The sequence below is a fragment of the Aegilops tauschii genome, chromosome 3 (assembly GCF_002575655.3).
Source record: "Aegilops tauschii subsp. strangulata cultivar AL8/78 chromosome 3, Aet v6.0, whole genome shotgun sequence".
Taxonomy (NCBI): Eukaryota; Viridiplantae; Streptophyta; class Magnoliopsida; order Poales; family Poaceae; genus Aegilops; species Aegilops tauschii.
The window spans coordinates 92319927-92340050 of record NC_053037.3 but is presented as its reverse complement, the minus strand read 5'-3'; the positions used below and the strand labels follow the sequence as shown (position 1 = coordinate 92340050).

At 43.4% G+C, this 20124-nt stretch overlaps 1 long non-coding RNA gene across 1 annotated transcript; it reads right to left on the bottom strand.

Annotated features, from left to right (window-relative positions):
- Positions 1-1208: 1208 nt before the first annotated feature.
- Positions 1209-12677, bottom strand: LOC141020938 (uncharacterized). The gene is made up of 3 exons (XR_012180933.1): positions 12059-12677; positions 11695-11848; positions 1209-2236 (listed from the first exon to the last, which is right to left on the bottom strand). It is a non-coding gene; the product is annotated as an uncharacterized lncRNA (long non-coding RNA).
- Between the last annotated feature and the right edge of the window lie 7447 nt (positions 12678-20124).

Here is a 20124-nt window from a genome sequence, read left to right as displayed (position 1 = left end):
AGGAGCAGAAAAGGCAGAAAGTAGTCAAGAAAAGAGAGTCCCACAGCCGCAAGAAAGAAGAGGCCGCACGCCGTGGTGAGGAGAGCTTGGCAGAGATCGAAGCACGGTGGGTTGCCGCCTACAAGGCCGGGAAGGAGAACGCCGGCGTCTGGCCAGCATGCCCCGATGGCAGCATGTGAGTAGTTTAAGTTTGTAGTATTAGAGAAAATTACCAGTAGTACTTTAAGTTTGTAGTATTAACATAGAATGTCGGTAAGAGCATCCTTTTAGGGCTTTGAGCGTTGATTAGCATGTGTGCCCGTGTGCATTTTTTGCGTTAATCATTAGAAGATCACAAAACACACGGTGTCTATGACGTACCCGTATGCGTTTTTTTGCGTTAATGATCCATAAGTCAGTTACCTGTGCGATGTTTCCTAATAAACCAGGCGTACCATTGACCAAAAAAATCAACTACACGTGTACATTTTTTTGGAGACGGGATCTGCCAATTTTTTGTTTTCTCGCACACGAGTATTTTACGCGCTTCGTCTGTGTTGTGTGTTTCCCCCGCCCAAGTTTCAAGTTTCGTAGCGAAATTTTCAATAGGCGCGCGATTTCAGAATTTATTCCTCCAACCACATCCCCACCCATCAAATTTCCTCAGTACCTGTCCCCCCCCCCCCGCGCCTCCCCGTACCTGCAGCTCAAACCGCCGCCGCCGCAACCACAGCTTCAATCACATCTACGTTCTGCTTGGATCCACTCAGGTAACCCACTGATCTCTATCATGGCCCGGGCCTGATTGCTTAAATGGTGCCTGCGAAACATCCTCATGCCTCAAAATCCCCACCGCCATGAGCTGATGGCGGTCCATGGCGCGATGGCCGCTGTGTGTGTTGACCCAGAGGAACACCTCGCCTCCACCGACATGGTGCAGGCTCTGGCCCAGATGAAGTGCCCTAGCGACTACCCTCTAGGACTTAACAGGTAAGATCTGACCAGCTAAATCTTACCAATACCACTTGCAACGGCTATAATTTGTATGGTTGATGTATTAAGCATGTTTGTACCTTGTTTATTTCAGTACTGCACACTATGTGATGTTCAAATATTAACTATCTAGCTCAATTTCACCAATACCAGCAACAAACTTACAATACATGACTCAGAAAATCACTAAAGATGCTGCCCATTTGCTATTTTTAGTGGATGCTAACCCTGTTGTACTTAACATGCCTTTCCATGTACTTACGCAGGGTCATAATGGCCGATGCTATTGTTTGCCGTCGAGGTTAGTTGCATCCCATGTCTTACAGTATTTCACATCATTTGTGCAATTGCAGTTTAACTTCTACCATTTACTGGTTGCCCGTAGGTACACATGTGAGTGGCACTGATCCACGCTTCGACCGGGAGGAACAGCTTGCCTCCCCCACCGCTGACTTTGGGCGGGCTTTGGCCAAGATGAAGTGCCCCAACAACTACCTCTCAGGACTTACCAAGTACTCCCTCCGTCCGGGAAAAGTTGTCCGCAGCATAGTGTACTGCCAATTTTTCAAAAACACCCTCATAACTTCAAATTTGTTACAAACAAGTCGCCATACAGGTCGCTTCTCCTTCCTTCTTCCTCCACCCGTCACCGGCGCGCGTCACCAGGGCCAGTCGTCAGCCCAGGAGCTGCTCCGCCCAATTGCTTGCTCCGCCGCCGCACAGGACGTGCTCCTCCGCCGCCCAGGACCTGCGCCGCCCAGCTTGCTCCCCTGACGCACAGGACGTGCTCCTCCGCTGCCCAGGACTTGCGCCGCCCTGCTTTCTCCGTCGCCGCCCAGGACCTACGCCGCCCTGCTTACTCCGTTGTCACACAGGACATGCTCCTCCGCTGCCCAGGACCTGCACTGACGATATCCCCTCCTTCCTCCCAGGGCCTGCGCCGCCGCCGCCCAGGACCCGCGCGCGCCTGGGTCTTGAGCGCCTGGACCACGAGCTCCCGCCGCGCCTAGACCATGAGCTCCCTCAAGCTCGTCCTCAGGCTCTCTCACGGTCCTGGACCTCAAGCTGGAGCCCCTTCTGCTACTCGTGCTGCCGCCTGGAGCTCCCCTTCTCGTGTGCTGCCGCCCGAGGTCCCCTTCTCGTGCTCTTGCTGGTGAGAAGAAGTACAGGGCTATGTAATTTGTTCATCTCCAGTGCCTTGCTTGCTTACTTGCTCTGTAATTTGAAACACAACTGATCTGTGTACATTGCTTGCTTGCTTGCTCTGTAATTTGAAAAATTCAGTTAACATTGATGTTCATTTCTGATGAAACAATCTTTAGTACCGCCAAAAAATGTTACAAAAGGGCAGAATCATTCATGGCAGTAAAAAATAAGTCATGGGCAGAATCATGAGATGATGAGAAAGGTCATAGAGGGGCAGAATCATTGACAAAAGAAGGAAAAAAATCATGGGCTATAGAGAGGCAGTTTTGCACACCTAGTCAATGGAAAAAAATTCAATACACCATTTGAAGATCAATACTCCTTACTGTAACCAAATGTTCTGAAGCATTCTGAACCAAATTTAGTGAACACACATGGAGTAGTTTAAGTATTCAACCAAGGTAATTAGCTCCACTAAATTGTCAGGTTTTCTGTTATTTTTGTGAAACATCAGGGCATCAATGTTATGCATCATGTAAACATTATGAGAATGATTAAGGATTCAACAACAGATTATAATTATGACCAGAACAGAGGAACAAATATCATGGTTAGTGTACTGTAAAAAAATAGAAAATGGAGTTACCCACTTGAAGTTATTGTAGTTACTCACTTGAAGTTACTGTAGTAGTGGCCAAAATCAAAGCTTATGAAGAAGGTACTCCAACAGTTAAGAGTGCCAATAAGTTCAGTTTTCATGTACTCCCAAACTGCTAACTAAATTACAGTAACAATAAGTTCAGTTTGCATGTACTAAATTACAGCAAATTCAGGCCAGATTTAGCCAAATTGGAAACATTATTTCTGCAACTATGCATAACTGAAAATTATTTCTGAATAATTGGAAACAATTCAATTTTCTACAGGAACAACCATTAGAAAGAAGGAAGAATAAAGTGCATCCAGAATCATTTCAAATTTGTTACAGACCATTTCAAATTTGGAAAGAAGCATCCATTTGAAAAATGCTACTCCAATCTTTTGTACGCTAACTGATACGTCTCCAACGTATCTATAATTTTTGATTGTTCCATGCTATTATATTATCTATTTTGGATGTTTAATGGGCTTTAACATGCTATTTTATATTATATTTTGGGACTAACCTATTAACCGGAGGCCCAGTGCCAGTTGCTGTTTTTTTGCCTATTTCAGTGTTTCACACAAAAGGAATATCAAATGGAATCCAAATGGAACGAAACCTTCGCGAGGATCTTTCTTGGAACAAACGCAATCCAGGAGACCTAGAGTGGAAGTCAGAGACGCAACGAGGCGGCCACGAGGCAGGAGGGCGCGCCCAGGGGGTAGGCGCGCCCCCCACCCTCGTGGGCCCCTCGTAGCTCCACCAACCTACTTCTTTCGCCTATATATACTCTTATACCCTGAAAACATCCAGGGGAGCCACGAAACCACTTTTCCACCTCCGCAACCTTCTGTACCCATGAGATCCCATCTTGGGGCCTTTTCCGGCGATCTGCCGGAGGGGGATTCGATCATGGAGGGCTTCTACATCAACACCATAGCCTCTCTAATGATGTGTGAGTAGTTTACCACAGACCTTTGGGTCCATAGTTATTAGCTAGATGGCTTCTTCTCTCTCTTTGGTTCTCAATACAAAGTTCTCCTCGATGTTCTTGGAGATCTATTCGATGTAATACTTTTTGCGGTGTGTTTGTCGAGATCCGACGAATTGTGGGTTTATGATCAAGATTATCTATGAACAATATTTGATTCTTCTCTGAATTCTTATATGCATGATTTGATATCTTTGCAAGTCTCTTCGAATTATCGGTTTAGTTTGGCCTACTAGATTGATCTTTCTTGCAATGGGAGAAGTGCTTAGCTTTGGGTTCAATCTTGCGGTGCTCGATCCCTGTGACAGAAAGGGAACCGACACGTATTGTATTGTTGCCATCGAGGATAAAAAGATGGGGTTTATATCATATTGCTTGAGTTTATCCCTCTACATCATGTCATCTTGCCTAATGCGTTACTCTGTTCTTATGAACTTAATACTCTAGATGCATGCTGGATAGCGGTCGATGTGTGGAGTAATAGTAGTAGATGCAGAATCGTTTCGGTCTACTTGACACGGACGTGATGCCTATGTTCATGATCATGCCTAGATATTCTCATAACTATGCGCTTTTCTATCAATTGCTCGGCAGTAATTTGTTCACCCACCGTAATATATGCTATCATGAGAGAAGCCACTAGTGAAACCTATGGCCCCTAGGTCTATTTTACATCATATTAGTTTCCCTTCAACTAGCTATTTCTGTCGCCGTTTATTTTGCAATCTTTACTTTCCAATATATACAACAAAAATACAAAAAATATTTATCTTATTATCTTTATCAGATCTCACTTTTGCAAGTGGTCGTGAAGGGATTGACAGCCCCTTTATTGCGTTGGTTGCAAGGTTCTTGATTGTTTGTGCAAGTACTAGGAGACTTGCATGTAATCTCCTACTGGATTGATACCTTGGTTCTCAAAAACCGAGGGAAATACTTATGCTACTTTGCTGCATCACCCTTTCCTCTTCAAGGGAAAACCAACGCATGCTCAAGAGGTAGCAAGAAGGATTTCTGGCGCTATTGCCGGGGAGATCTACGCTCAATTCAAGACATACGAAGTACCCATCACAAACTCTTCTCCCTTGCATTATATTATTTGCCATTCGCCTCTTGTTTTCCTCTCCCCCACTTCACCTTTGCCGTTTTATTCGCCCTTTTTCGTTCGTCTCTTTTCGCTTGCTTCTTCTGTGCTCGTGTGTTAGATAGTTTGTTTCGCCATCATGGCTGGCCCTCTTCCTTTGTCTCCCAATTTTGAAGTTCTCCACTCCAAACAGAGACAAGGAGAAAATTTAAAAGATGCTTGGTATAGGATGAATGAATCCTATCGTAATTGCACTATAGAGGGAGATTTTAAGATTTTACTTCGTAAATTTTATGTTGGGCTAACCATGTCCCATAGACAACTCTTGGATTTTGCCGCTAAAGGGAGTTTTATTGAAATTGATCCCAGTATCGCGTATGAGATTATAGAGGGAATAGTTGGAGTACTTCCCCCACATAAGGGACTTCGTCATACTCAAGAAGGAACCCAAGTTTTTGAGAAAATATGCGAGGTTACTAAAATTTTGCAAAAATCTCTTGATCCTCTTAAAAATGTTAGTGGGAACCTCCACCACATGAATATGTTGATCACTCTTTGCAATAAGCAGTTGGATGCTCTAGATCTAAAGATCTCCGATTATGAAGGGAAACGTAAGGAACCTCCCGGATCCGAGCATAACCCCATTAAAAGATAAATACCAAAGATGACAATATATAGATCTATTCTTGTTTTTATGCCTAGCTAGGGGCGTTAAACAATAGCGCTTGTTGGGACGCAACCCGATTTTATTTTTGTTCCTTGCTTTCTGTTCCTGTTTAATAATAAATAATTCATCTAGCCTCTATTTAGATGTGGTTTTATGTTTTAATTAGTGTTTGTGCCAAGTAGAACCTTTGGGAAGACTTGGGTGAAGTCTTTGCGATCTTGCTGTAAAAAACAGAAACTTTAGCGCTCACGAGATTGGCTGCCATTGTTTACTGGAAAGTAATTTTAGGTTGATTCTTTTTGCAGATGATTAATAGAAAAATTACTCACGTCCACCAATTTATTTCAGAATTTTTTGAGTATGATAAGTATATGTTTGATACAGATTACAACAGACTGTTCTGTTTTTGACAGATTCTGTTTTTCGTGTGTTGTTTGCTTATTTTGATGAATCTATGGCTAGTATCGGGGGGTATGAACCATAGAGAAGTTGGAATACAGTAGGTTTAACACAAATATAAATAAATAATGAGTTCATTGCAGTACCTTAACATGGTGATTTGTTTTGTTATACTAACGGAGCTCATGAGATTTTCTATCTAAGTTTTGTGTTGTGAAGTTATCAAGTTTTTGGGTAAAGATTTGATGGATTTTGGAATAAGGAGTGGCGAGAGCCTAAGATTGGGGATGCCCAAGGCACCCTAAGGTAAAAATCAAGGACAACCAAAAGCCTAAGCTTGGGGATGCCCCGGAAGGCATCCCCTCTTGCGTCTTCGTCTATCGGTAACTTTACTTGAGGCTATATTTTTATTCACCACATGATATGTGTTTTGCTTGGAGCGTCTTGTATGATTTGAGTATTTGATTTTTAGTTTACCACAATCATCCTTGTTGTACACACCTTTTGGGAGAGACACACATGAATCTGAATTTATTAGAATACTCTATGTGCTTCACTTATATCTTTTGAGCTAGATAATTTTGCTCTAGTGCTTCACTTATATCTTTTTAGAGCACGGTGGTGGTTTTATTTTATAGAAATTATTGATCTCTCATGCTTCACATATATTATTTTGAGAGTCTTTTAGAACAGCATGGTAATTTGCTTTGGCTATAAAATTAGTCCTAATATGATAGGCATCCAAGATAGGTATGATAAAAACTTCCATATGGAGTGCATTGAATACTATGAGAAGTTTGATACTTGATGATTGTTTTGAGATATGAAGATGGTAATATTAGAGTCGTTCTAGTTGAGTAATTGTGAATTTGAGAAATACTTGTGTTGAAGTTTGCAAGTCCCGTAGCATGCACGTATGGTTACCATTGTGTGACAAATTTGAAGCACGAGGTGTTCTTTGATTGCTTTCCTTATGAGTGGCGGTCGGGGGACGAGCGATGGTATTTTCCTACCAATATATCCCCCTAGGAGCATGCGCGTAGTGCTTGGTTTTGATGACTTGTAGATTTTTGCAATAAGTATGTGAGTTCATTATGACTAATGTTGAGTCCATGGATTATACGCACTCTCACCCTTCCATCATTGCTAGCTTCTTCGGTATCGTGCATTGCCCTTTCTCACCTTGAGAGTTGGTGCAAACTTCGCCAGTGCATCCAAACCCCGTGATATGATACGCTCTATCACACATAAGCCTCCATATATATTCCTCAAAACAGCCACCATACCTACCTATTATGGCATTTCCATAGCCATTCCGAGATATATTGCCATGCAACTTTCCACCGTTCCGTTTATTATGACACGCTTCATCATTGTCATATTGCCTTGCATGATCATGTAGTTGACATCGTATTTGTGGCAAGGCCGCCATGCATAATTTTCATACATGTCACTCTTGATTCATTGCCCATCCCGGTACACCACCGGAGGCACTCATATAGTCATATTTTGTTCTAGTATCGAGTTGTAATCCTTGAGTTGTAAATAAATAGAAGTGTGATGATCATCATTATTAGAGCATTGTCCCGTGTGAGGAAAAAAAGAGAAAGGCCAAAAAAAAGGAAAGGCCAAAAAAAGAGAAAGGCCAAAAAAATAGAAGGCCCAAAAAAATGAGAGAAAAAGAGAGAAGGGACAATGCTACTATCATTTTTCCACACTTGTGCTTCAAAGTAGCACCATTATCTTCATGAGAGAGAGTCTCTTATTTTGTCACTTTCATATACTAGTGGGAATTTTTCATTATAGAACTTGGCTTGTATATTCCAACAATGGGCTTCCTCAAATGCCCTAGGTCTTTGTGAGCAAGCAAGTTGGATGCACACCCACTTAGTTTCTTTTGTTGAGCTTTCATACATTTATAGCTCTGGTGCATCCGTTGCATGGCAATCCCTACTCCTCGCATTGACATCAATTGATGGGCATCTCCATAGCCCGTTGATTAGCTGCGTCAATGTGAGACTTTGTCCTTTTTTGTCTTCTCCACACAACCTCCATCATCATATTCTATTCCACCCATAGTGCTATGTCCATGGCTCGCGCTCATGTATTGCGTGAAATTTGAAAAAGTTTGAGAATACTAAAGTATGAAACAATTGCTTGGTTTGTCATCGGGGTTGTGCATGATGAGCGCATTTTGTGTGACGAAGATGGAGCATGGCCAAACTATATGATTTTGTAGGGATGAGCTTTCTTTGGCTATGTTATTTTGAGAAGACATAATTGCTTAGTTAGTATGCTTGAAGTATTACCATTTTTATGTCAATATTAAACTTTTGTCTTGAATCTTTCGGATATGAACATTCATGCCACAATAAAGAGAATTACATTGAAAGTTATGTTAGGTAGCATTCCACATCAAAACTTCTGTTTTTATCATTTAACTACTCGAGGACGGGCAGGAATTAAGCTTGGGGATATTGATACGTCTCCAACGTATCTATAATTTTTGATTGTTCCATGCTATTATATTATCTATTTTGGATGTTTAATGGGCTTTAATATGCTATTTTATATTATTTTTTGAGACTAACCTATTAACCGGGGGCCTAGTGCCAGTTGCTGTTTTTTGCCTATTTCAGTGTTTCACAGAAAAGCAATATCAAACGGAATCCAAACAGAACGAAACCTTCGCGAGGATCTTTCTTGGAACAAATGCAATCCAGGAGACTTGGAGTGGAAGTCAGAGACGCAACGAGGCGTCCACGAGGCAGGAGGGCGCGCCCAGGTGGGTAGGCACGCCCCCCACCCTCGTGGGCCCCTCGTAGCTCCACCGACCTACTTCTTTTGCCTATATATACTCTTATACCCTGAAAACATCCAGGGGAACAACGAAACCACTTTTCCACCACTGCAACCTTCTGTACCCATGAGATCCCATATTGGGGCCTTTTCCGGCGATCTGCCGGAGGGGGATTCGATCATGGAGGGCTTCTACATCAACACCATAGCCTCTCCGATGATGTGTGAGTAGTTTACCACAGACCTTTGGGTCCGTAGTTATTAGCTAGATGGCTTCTTCTCTCTCTTTGGTTCTCAATGCAAAGTTCTCCTCGATGTTCTTGGAGATCTATTCGATGTAATACTTTTTGCGGTGTGTTTGTCGAGATCTGATGAATTGTGGGTTTATGATCAAGATTATCTATGAACAATATTTGATTCTTCTCTGAATTCTTATATGCATGACTTGATATCTTTGCAAGTCTCTTCGAATTATCGGTTTAGTTTGGCCTACTAGATTGATCTTTCTTGCAATGGGAGAAGTGCTTAGCTTTGGGTTCAATCTTGCGGTGCTCAATCCCAGTGACAGAAAGGGAACCGACACGTATTGTATTGTTGCCATCGAGGATAAAAAGATGGGGTTTATATCATATTGCTTGAGTTTATCCCTCTACATCATATCATCTTGCCTAATGCATTACTCTGTTCTTACGAACTTAATGCTCTAGATGCATGCTGGATAGCGGTCGATGTGTGGAGTAATAGTAGTAGATGTAGAGTCGTTTCGGTCTACTTGACACGGACGCGATGCCTATGTTCATGATCATGCCTAGGTATTCTCATAACTATGTGCTTTTCTATCAATTGCTCGGCAGTAATTTGTTCACCCACCGTAATATATGCTACCATGAGAGAAGCCACTAGTGAAACCTATGGCCCCCGGGTCTATTTTACATCATATTAATTTCCCGTCAACTAGCTATTTCTGTCGCCATTTATTTTGCAATCTTTACTTTCCAATCTATACAACAAAAATACCAAAAATATTTATCTTATTATCTTTATCAGATCTCACTTTTGCAAGTGGCCCTGAAGGGATTGACAACCCCTTTATCGTGTTGGTTCCAAGGTTCTTGATTGTTTGTGCAGGTACTAGGCGACTTGCATGTAATCTCCTACTGGATTGATACATTGGTTCTCAAAACTGAGGGGAACTTATGCTACTTTGCTGCATCACCCTTTCCTCTTCAAGGGAAAACCAACGTATGCTCAAGAGGTAGCACTAACCATTCATCTATTTTACTCTTGTTATGAGTATAGGTAGGAGCACACAACTATGGATTTGAACTTGATCCCGGAAGAGGAGGATGAAGCTCAAGAAGAAGAAGAACCTCAATAGGGTGACCCTATTGATTTGAACTTGATGCCGGAAGATGAGCACGAAGCTCAAGAAGAAGAACAAGCTCAACAGGGTGACGCTATTGATTCCGGAAGATGAGGATGAAGACATTGAATTGAATTGGTTTCCTGAAGAGGAAGAATCTCAAGAGGCAGAAGAAGATGCAGAATTGGAAGAAGCTCGAGAAGATCTGGATATTCGACTATTGCAACAGTGAGCTCAATGTTCTAGATCTTTTTTTCCACTGCTCCCTCCAATCCTAACCGACTACAGAGCACCTATGAATATCCAGGAATTGGTACAGGGTGTAGAGAAGGAGTTTGAGAACTATGATGCCCATAAGTTGTTCAAAAGCTTCATGACATTGCGAGCAGTCATGGTGGAAGTGATGAAAGATCAAGGAGGAAACAACTACAAGATGCCGCATCTGCATAAGGAACGTCTACAGAATGCTGGAGAGGAAATAATCGGTGTATACTGCAGTCCTGAGCTAATTACTGACACCAAGGCCACTATAGAACAAGGAAATGAGTAGATAGAGAAAGGAAAAAGGAAAGGGAAAGGGAAAAGGAAAAGAAAGGATAGGAGTATGTGATGTGTCATGTGTCATGTGTATGTATTGTGTCATGTGTTCAATGAGAAAGGATAGGAAAAGAAAGGATATAAGTATTTGGATTTATTTGAATTTATTTGCTTTATTTGGATTTATACACCAGTTGTCCAATTGAATTAAAAACATGTCCCTAAAATTGGAATTATTTGAATTAGCTAGGTTTATTCTTCTTCTTATTCTTCTTCTTCATAAACAGAAAAAAGATGAATATTGTAGGTCTACTTCATAAACAGAATATTCTTCAGTAAACACTTGTAAATCTAGAGTGGTTATAAACTTATTTTCTGGAATCATCAATGTGCATTCAGGCTAAATGTTGATAATTCTTTGAACTTTGAGAAAGAAGATGAATGAGCATCAATGTGCATTTAGGCTAATTCTTTGAACTTTGATCATCAATCCAAAGAATACACTATGAGCAATCCAGAGAATCATCAAAGTTGTTCCTAAACTGAAGATTATTCCTAGTCTGAACATGTCACAACATTACTGTCAAAATTTCAGACATGACAATAAATATAGTGCAAACTGAAGATTATTTAGGAACACACTTGTTCCTAAACTTGATGTTGATTTAGGAACACGATCACTATCATGTGTATGTCTTTTTGAGGGAGTACTGTACCATCCCAAAATTGAAACTGAATTTTCTCCTTCCCTGTCACCACTTGCCTACTCACTTAATTTCTGAACTTTAATGATATCTCTACTGCTTGCTTTACTTCAACGTTTTCATTGTTTATTGGTTTAAAAGGCAAGGCATATTGGTTTTCTTCAACTAAATCAAGGCATGCTATCTGGACATACTCCATGCTAGATATTGTTGCTTATATGTTTAGGGTTACTAAAATGCACATTGCTCATATGTTCAGAGATATAGACAGAGCTAACCAAATGTTAGCTACTGTATATTGCTTTGCCTATGTTCCTTTATTTTTGAGAATGATCTAGCTTCTGAAGAAATAAAATGGATATTGTATTAGTCAAAAATAAATGGCTCACTTGTTCCTGGCAGAAAATCAGGACTAGATGGTGTCATCGCCTCCTCTGTTGATTTGAAGCAGCAGCAGTACGGCAAGAAGAGTTGGCAATTGAAGCAGCAGCGCCATGAATTGAAGCAGCACCAGCAACACATCAATAGCAACAACAGGCAATTCTGGAGACAAGAGGGACAACATATCAGTTGAAATAACAGTAGCAGATCAACAGAAATAGTAGCAGCTTGCTGGTGGCCATACTGAATACAGCAACACAGAGAGCATCAACCAAAATGAACTTTAGTCCATGAAAGTGCAGAGTTTAATCTCTATTCAGCAAATGAATACAGCAATACAAGAGTCTGGGCCGGCTAAAGTAAACATTCGACCTCTCTTGCTCGATGGTCTCGACGGGTGTGAGCAGGAGCGCGAGCCTCCAACGCGCTGTGGCATCGCGCACCTCCTCGAGCACCTCGGGCATCGCGACCAGGCCGCCCACGGTGGAGGCGAGCCATATGATGGCATTGGCATCGACGACGGGGGCCAGTCCGGTCGAGTTGGCGTAGCTGGACACAATCCAGCTCACCGCCTACGCGGACAACTCCTTGGCCACCGTCTCCAGCAGCGCCGCGGCCACACCCCACACCACGGGTGCCGGGGGAGGCGGGGGCGGAAGGCCGCGTCGCCGACCACCGGGCCGAGGGCCGGCCACGCTTCTTCCATCAACGCTAGGAGGGAGGGGATGGGCGCGAGCAGGAGATGCGGCGGGAGGAAGAAGAAAGGATTTTGGGGGAGAAAGAAGAGAGATTCGGGAGGCATGTAAGGGAGGCAGGGATTCTGTGCGAGGCAGAAGGGAGCGGCAGAGGAGGCAGCTGCGGCGGCGGCGGCAGAGGACATTCGGGAGAGCAGGAGAGCAGCGTGTCGCAGGGCAGCTCCGGCGTCCAGACGCCTGTGTTGGAACGGCGGAGTGTCGAGTGGAGAAGACGAGGAGTGCGGGTTGTGTCGGGAGTCTGGGAAGGGGTTTTCTGCAAAAATGCCATGGGGACAACTATTCCCGGACGGAGGGAGTATGTACTCACCAGTTCAATCTTACCAATACCAGTTGCAATTAATGGCTATGTTCTATACGGTCGATGTATTAAGCATGTTCTAGTAAACATGCCTAACACGTTTTAGCTACTTTCCCTACCTTTTTATAGACAACTGGGTCGTTCTCTGCTCTGGCAGCACCTACCTTGTGATGTTTAACTCTGCCATTGCATTTTTATCAGTACCGGTTTCAATGGCTATTAAGCCTGTTACAACTAACAGTTGAATCCATTTTTAAACAGTTTTATTTCAATGGTTACAAACTTGCAAAACATGACTTAGGATGTTGTTAAGCCTGTTGCAATTAACAGTTGTATCCATTTTTTAATCTGTCCCTTTGCTACCATGCTACTCTCCGGAATGAAGATATACTAGAGATGCTGCCCATTTGCTATTTTTGGTGGATGCTAACCCTGTTGTACTTAACATGCCAGTCCATGTATTTACGCAGGGTCATAACGGCCGATGCTGTTGTTTGCCGTCGAGGTTAGCTGCATCACATGTCTTATAGTATTTCACATCATTTGTGCAATTGCAGTTTAACTCTACCATTTACTGGTTGCCAGTAGGTACACATGTTAGTGGCACTGATCCACACTTCGACCCAGAGGAACAGCTCGCCTCCACCGCCGCTGACTTTGGGCGGGCTCTGGCCAAGATGAAGTGCCCTAGCAACTACCTCTCAGGACTTACCAAGTATGTACTCACCAGTTCAATCTTACCAATACCAGTTGCAATTAATGGCTATGTTTTGTATGGTCAATGTATTAAGCATGTTGTAGTAAACATGCCTAAAATGTTTTACCTATTTTCCCTACCTTTTTAAAGACAACTGGGCCATTATCTGCTCTGGCAGCACCTGCCTTGTGATGTTTAACTCTGCCAATTGCATTTTTATCAGTACCAGTTTCAATGGCCATTAAGCCTGTTGCAATTAACAGTTGTATCCATTTTTAAACAGTTGTATTTCAATGGCTACAAACTTACAAAACATGAATTAGGATGATGTTAAGCCTATTGCAATTAACAGTTGTACCCATTTTTTAATCCGTCCCTTTGCTATCGTGCTACTCTTTCGCAATGAAGATATCACTACAGATGATGCCGTTTTATTACCATTTGCTATTTTTGGTGGATGTTAACCCTGTTGTAGTTAACATTGGCTTTCCATGTACCTGCACAGGGCTACAATGGGCGATGCTGTTGTTTGCCGTCGAGGTTAGCTGCATCCCATGTCTTATACACCATCTATTCCTAAATATAAGTATTTTTAGAGATTCCAATATAGACTACATAAGGAGCAAAATGAGTGAATCTAGATTCTAATCTAAACTATATCTATAATTCTATATACATCCCTATGTAGTTCATATTGAAATCTCTAAAAATACTTGTACTTAGGAATGTATGTAGTTGTATTTTACGTCATTTGTGCAATCTAAGTTTAGCTTCTAACATTTACTGGTTGCTTGTAGGTACATATATGAGTGATACTGATCCATGCTTCGATCCCTTTTGCATATGGGGCAATGAGATATTCATGAACAAGCGTCAAGTGAGGAAACTAAGAAAGATTCTTAGGCGAAAGAAGCAGGTGATTGGAATTAAGCTCTTTATTTACACTTTGTCCAAGATAACAGTGAACTTTACGATGGTAAGTAATGTGTTGCCTTTTCCCCCTGCCCACAACAAGTTACTCTATTAGACCTCAGTATCTGATATTTTTCTCTTTTCAGTGGTTTCTGAAGCTATTTACTGATGATTACCTTGCAAACTACATGACCGGAGTGGAGGCAACTAAGGTTAAAATATATAATTCATGCTACCATGATAATGCTCTAGAAGTCTTCCTGAAGGCGGTGAAGGATGGGCGGGCGATTGTCACAAGGGGTTGGACAAAAGTGGTTCATGCCTATGGCATGCAGGAAGGCACATTATGGGCATTCCGCTTCTTCAACACCATCAGCAGTCAAAATGATTTACACTCGTCTCTTCACCTTTACCGCCTTTAAATATTGTTGTTCACCATAGTTAATTGCTGTCTAATCCTGTAATTACTGAACATATTGTACTGACAATTTTATGTATGGATTCGTTGTTGAACCATTGTGCTGAGAATTTGAATTGCACGTTTCATATTTCAAAATTTCCAATTCGAATAATAAATTACAGGAAAAAATAAAAATATACAGGAGCTAATAAAATAATGTGCACACTGTTAGAAAGAAAACGACGTGTGCGATGAAAAAAAAGAGAACAAATGGTTCTTTGACGTGAAACGTTTGCGATGCCCGACGGACGCACACACAATTTCGTATCATATGCGTGTGCGATTCATGGTAATACGGCAAACGTTTGAAACCAGTGTGCGTGTGTGATTGGAATACCAATCGCACAGAGTTATGAAAATGGACACGTTGGCGTTAGTAGAGGCACCGCACACATTTTACATTCTTGAACCATGTGCGATAATGTACCTATCACAAACATATCGGCAGATTAAATGTTGATGTCCACCTTTTTCACATGACTATAGCGGCGTAATCGTTTGGGATGTCTCTCTGATCAGAAACGTAACGTCGAGATGTAACGTGTGGGACTGGGGCGGCTTGTCATACGTTTGTTCTACGGCGATCGTTAGTAGCCCCTCGCCCATCCCCGACAGTTTCTGGGTCATGTGAGAAGGACCCCCTATTGCCCACACTCACTTGGCGACGGTTCCAAATGCCACCGTGGAAAGGGGTTAAAAATCGTTTGTACAGCACCGACGCGTACCGGTGCATCTTCATCCTACGCCTCCCACGGATTGATAAACCTTAGGTTATCCACTTGAGGGAAATTTTCTACTGTCCTACAAAACTCTGCGTTTGGAGGCCCAGCACGAGTCTACAAGAACAAGTTGTGTAGTAAACATCACCGACCACGCAGAAGAAAGAGAAATGATGAAAGTCATTCCCTATGCCTCAGCCATAGGCTCTATAATGTATGACATGCTGTGTACCAGACCTGATGTGTGCCTTGCCATAAGTATGGCCGGAAGCTACCCAAGTGGTCCAGAGTAGATCACTGGACAGCGGTCAAGAATATCCTGAAGTAGCTAAAAAGGACTAAGGACATGTTTCTCGTTTATGGAGATGACGAAGAGCTCGTCGTAAAGGGTTGCGTCGATGCTAGCTTTAACACAGATCTGGATGACTCTAAGTCTCAAACTGGATACATATTTATATTAAATGGTGGAGCGGTCAGTTGATGCAGTTTCAAATAGAGCATCGTGGCGGGATCTACATGCGAAGCGGAGTATATAGCTGCTTCGGAAGCAACGCATGGTGTCTAGATGAAGGAGTTCATATCCGATCTGGGTGTAATACCTAGTGCATTGGATCCAATGACTATATTTAGTGACAACACTGGAGCTATTGCCATTGCCAAGGAGCCCAGATTTCACAAGAGAACCAAGCACATCAAGCGCCGCTTCAACTTCATTCGTAATTATGTGAAGGATGGAGAGATAGAACTTTGCGAAGTACATACGGATCTGAATGTAGCAGACCCGTTGACTAAACCTCTTCCACAGGAAAAACATGATCAGCAACAAGATTCCATGGATGTTATATTCATAACTATGTAAACTAGATTATTGATACTAGTGCAAGTGGGAGACTGTTGGAAATATGCCCTAGAGGCAATAATAAATTGGTTATTATCATATTTCCTTATTCATGATAAAGGTTTATTATTCATTCTAGAATTGTATTAACCGGAAACTTAAATACATGTGTGAATACATAAACAAATACTATGTCCCTAGTTAGCCTCTACCAGACTAGCTCGTTGATCAAAGATGCACTACAAAAAAGACACATCCGTGACATTTTGGCCCGAACGAAAACTTTTTCTGTCATGGTTATGACACTTCTATGACGATAATTGTGACAAAACCACGTATCATCATAGATGTGGTTGCCTCCTGCTTCTATGAAAAAAATCATGACAGAAAATGAGCTTTTCATCCTGGGCGGGCCGGGGGTACACCTGCATGACATTCTTTGGGCCGTGCATGACAGAAAAAATCGTGGTAGAAGCGAGGGCGAGGAAAATTTCGGGGAGTTCCCGGTTACGGTAGGTGGTCGGGGCCGAGCGATGCACGGAGGTTTGCGTGTTTCTCTCGTACACGTACGCGCGTGTGTGCGAGGCGTTGGGCTCTAACTGAACCCGAGCGAGGCTTTCGCTTACTGAACCCGAGCAATTGCACTAGCTACGTTACCGAATCCAAGCGATCGATCCCTTGGCTGTTAACTGAACCTGACCGATTCCTTCGCTACTGCTGCTAACTGAAGCCGATCGAAGATGCCTCTTGATGAAGAGTGACTGTTGTTGGGGGTTGGATGAACAGTTCCCGGTGGGGGTTGGATGAACAGGACCCTGTGGTAGTAGTAGGCCGTTGCTGCTGGATGAGCATGACCCCGATCGAGGAGGTTGCCACACCCGAGCCGGTTGGGGGTGGATGAACAGGACCCAGTGGAGGGTTAGTTGAACAGTAGTTGGTGGAGGCTGGATGAATAGTAGCCCGTGGATGAACAGTAGCTAGTGGAGGTAGGAGGAAGGTCGCGGTGGATGAACAGTAGTACGTGGAGGCTGGAGGAAGTCGACGGTGGATGAACAGTAGCCCGTGGAGGCTAGAGGAAGTCGACGGTGGATGAACAGTACCCCGTGGAGGCTGGAGCGAGGCAGTAGACGGTGGATGAACAGTAGCCCGTGGGGTCCCGTTTTGCGGTACGCCACACCCCTCCCGATGAACAGGACCCCGTTTCAACCGTAGGCGCTCGAACACAAGTCCATTTCCTCCGTTTTGCGATACGCCACACACCTCCCGATAACAGGACCCTATTTCGACCGTAGGCACTCGAACAGAAGGTCGTTTCCTCCATTCTGTGGTACGCCAGACCGCTCCTAATGAGCAGGACCCCGTTTTGACCGTATACGGTCGAACAAAAGGCCGTTTTCCTCCGTTTTGCGGTACGCCGGAACCCGTTCCGGCTTTTCTGTCCAAGGCGGTTGGCTCCTAATGAACACGCGACACTGTTTACTCTGTTCCGACCCAGCCGGTTGGCTGTCGATGAACAGGACGACGTCGTTGTACACGTTAGAGACTGATACGTCTCCATCGTATCTACTTTTCCAAACTCTTTTGCCCTTGTTTTGGACTCTAATTTGCATGATTTGAATGGAACTAACCCGGACTGACGCTGTTTTCAGCAGAATTTCCATGGTGTTGTTTTTGTGTAGAAATCAAAGTTCTCGGATTGACCCAAAAATTTACGGAGAATTTTTGTGGAATATATAAAATATACTGGCGCAAGAATCAAGAGGGGGGCCACCTAGAGGCCACAATCCCTGGGGGCATGTCCTGCAGGCTTGTGGGCCCCCTGGACCTCCTCCGACCATAACTCCAACTCTATATAAGCCTATTCGGGGAGAAAAAAAGTCAGAGAGAAGGATTCATCTCATTTTATGATATGGAGCCACCGCCGCCTCCTGTTCTTCATCGGGAGGGCTGATCTGGAGTCCGTTCGGGGCTCCGGAGAGGGGGATTCATCGCCATCATCATCACCAACCTTCCTCCATCACAAATTTCATGATGCTCACAGCCGTGCGTGAGTAATCCCATCGTAGGCTTGCTGGAGGGTGATGGGTTGGATGAGATTTATCATGTAATCGAGTTAGTTTTGTTAGGGTTTGATCCCTAGTATCCACTATGTTCTGAGATTGATGTTGCTATGACTTTGCTATGCTTAATGCTTGTCACTAGGACCCGAGTGCCATGCTTTCAGATCTGAACCTATTATGTTTTCATGAATATATTTGTGTTCTTGATCCTATCTTGCAAGTTGTAGACACCTATTACGAGTTATGATCCGCATACCCCAAGGTGACAATAATTGGGATTCTTTCCGGTGATTACCGTAGTTTGAGGAGTTTATGTATTCACTAAGTGCTAATGCTTTGTTCCGGTTCTCTATTAAAAGGAGGCCTTAATATCCCTTAGTTTCCATTAGGACCCCGCTGCCACGGGAGGGTAGGAAAAAAGATGTCATGCAAGTTCTTTTCCATAAGCACGTATGACCATATACAGAATACATGCCTAGCTACATTATATTGATGAATTGGAGCTAGTTCTGTGTCACCCTAGGTTATAATTGTTGCATGATGAATGTCATCCAACACAATTATCATCACCGATCCATTGCCTACGATATTTTCACATATTGATCTTTGCTAAGTTACTTTGTTGTTGCCATTGTTACATTCACTACAAAACTGCTACTGTTACTTCTACCACCGTTTCTGTTACTTCCATACTACTTTGCTACTAAATACTTCGCTGCAGATATTAACTATTTCAGGTGTGGTTGAATTGACAACTCGACTGCTAATACTCGTGAATATTCGTTCACTCCCCTTGTGTCGAATCAATAAATTTGGGTTGAATACTCTACCCTCAAAAACTGTTGCGATCCCCTATACTTGTGGGTTATCAGAGACCCCGCCCGTATGTATGTACGTAGCCGTATTTGCTATCTTGCAGCATGACTGTACATACGTGTACACGATATAGACAGGACTGCGTGACATGCTACGTTGGCGCCTCTACTTCAACACATGACCAATCGACCGCTATGTACGTACACGTTCGCAGCCAGCCAGATAACGCTAGCTTTGCTTGAACCTGGTGGGTCCTAGCTGTCAGGGGGTAAGAAGGCACTTCCTTCCATGTGAAGATTTAGCTAATGGGTCCTAGCTGACAGGAGGAAACATTTTCTTTCGCAAAATACCGAGGCCCTTTCGGTGGGTCCTGTCAGGTGGAGGAATCATTATTTTGCGTGTAATAAGGAGGCACTTGCTTACGTGCGAAGATGTAGCTGGTGGGTCCAGCTGTCAGCCTCACCGTGTACAGTCCTCTTCCGATGGTTGTCGTTCGTTGACCATGTTGACCACGCCACACAGACAACACCCAGGCGATGGACGACGGTGAGGCAGGGAAGGACGCGGATCCTGGGAACACGCAGAGGGTAGTACGACAGTTGACTGGTTCGGCTGTGGTATGAGGCTGCCATCGTCGCGGAATAAAAGGGGGTGTGGGTGAGTAGAGGGATGGCTTGACCAGCGGTGGGAGTAGGAGGGGCGGTTAGGCATGCACGGTAGCACAGCCGGCCACGGGAGGTAGGAGCACGCGGTGGTTTGGATAGCTGGAGCAAGAAAATCAGAGGTTGAAGAAGCAGGACGAACGTTGGACGTTAACAATCCAACGATCACTGGTGATAAAATTGTTTGTTGACTAAGTTGACAAAGCCCTATGTACACGTCA